The 1478-nt window shown below is 41.9% G+C and overlaps 1 long non-coding RNA gene across 1 annotated transcript in view; it reads left to right on the top strand.

Annotated features, from left to right (window-relative positions):
* Positions 1-1142, top strand: part of LOC123024467 — a 1531-nt gene extending 389 nt beyond the window's left edge. Inside the window, exon 2 of the long non-coding RNA XR_006414934.1 lies at positions 857-1142. This is a non-coding gene — a long non-coding RNA (uncharacterized LOC123024467). The remainder of the gene's footprint in view (positions 1-856) is intronic.
* Positions 1143-1478: the final 336 nt, after the last annotated feature.

Raw genomic sequence — 1478 nt, 5'->3', positions numbered from 1 at the left:
AACAGAGTGAGTCAGAAGGGACCTCCTGGGCCATCTAGTCTGACCCCCAATTCCAGTCGGCTCTGCTCATGACATGCCCACCATGCACATGTCTAACCTATCCTTGAATACCCTCACTGATGGGGCCTCAACGACCTCTCATGGAAGCCCATTCCACACCCTCGGGGTCCTAACTGTCAGGAAGTACTTCCTGGCATCCAAATTGAACCTTGGTTCCCTGAGCTTTGCTTCAATAGAAACATAGAAACAGAGCGTGAAAGAAACAGAGTGAAACTGAAGTGGAAGCCAGAAATTGCATTTCTATTGCTCTGCAATAAATTTCTGTTCTGCCACTTTAATAGCACTGTATAGAATTCAGAATAAACTGGGACTTTTGGGAAACCTCCTCTTGATAGTCCTTCTGTTTCATGTTTAACTGCAACTGTAGATGGCTATCCACTTGCAGACTGCTCATTTTCCAAATGAGTAATCTTTTGGATTACTCATAGAAAGGTGATCACATACAGAACCGCATTGGTTCAGCTGTGTAACTAGGCTAAAGAAATACCTTTTGTGTGGAATGTTGGACCACCATGAACTTTAGCACCAAGCAGCAGCTTTGTAAAGATGCCTTGTTCTCTACATGCCAACTCACTATGCAAAACCATTTAACATGAAGTGATGTGCTGGTATCTGTTCCTATTTCTAACAGAAGCCTTTTATCGGTGAGGTAATTTCATTTCCTGTCCTAGCTAGGTCCTCTGTTTCCCCATGCTCATATTGTGTTACATAGATTTCAGCTTGGTATATTCTGCAGAAATGAAGCTAGTTTGCACACCATCTCTCTAATGGGTCCACTCTGGCTCTTTCCTGACAGGTCTGGCTCATTCCTTTCCCCTTCAATGGAGGCATCCATCTCTGCTGCAAGGCTTGCCCTTGAAAACCCTGGCTGACTCTGTTCTCTCTGCCAAGTGGTGCTGACCTACTTCTGTTCCCTTTTGTGGAGGGAACAGCCTCTGCCAGAACTGGCTACTAAAATACACTTCTTGGATTACCTTTAATCTACAGGAGGCATGCTCCAATTGTATCCTTCTCAAATCATCTTCTGCAGCCTCTGTGTTTTCTTGTCCATCAACTGGTCAAATAAACCATCATTTCTGAAATTCTGAATGTGAACTTCAAAAGGATCCAAAAACATTGATCACACAGACATTGAATTTCATGGCGGGTGGAAACCTGATTATAACCTAAGCTTAGCTTATGCAGTTAGAACATGATACAAGATGGGAGATGTGAAATCTGTGGCTAAGCATAATAGTTAGGCTGCCCCACCATCACACACATACTTTTTAAATCAGATGAAATCTTACTGTAGGGGAAAAAAAGCAATACATCTGGAAATATTGTACTTTGAATAAAAATAAGCAGCTCATAACTGTTTTGTTGTCCATATGGCATTTGATTGTTAAAATGAATTTTACAAATAGTTTTGAAATGGG

The sequence above is a fragment of the Varanus komodoensis genome, unplaced genomic scaffold, assembly GCF_004798865.1.
Source record: "Varanus komodoensis strain SLA01 unplaced genomic scaffold, ASM479886v1 scaffold24, whole genome shotgun sequence".
NCBI classification, from domain to species: domain Eukaryota; kingdom Metazoa; phylum Chordata; class Lepidosauria; order Squamata; family Varanidae; genus Varanus; species Varanus komodoensis.
This window is presented reverse-complemented; position numbering and strand designations above follow the sequence as displayed.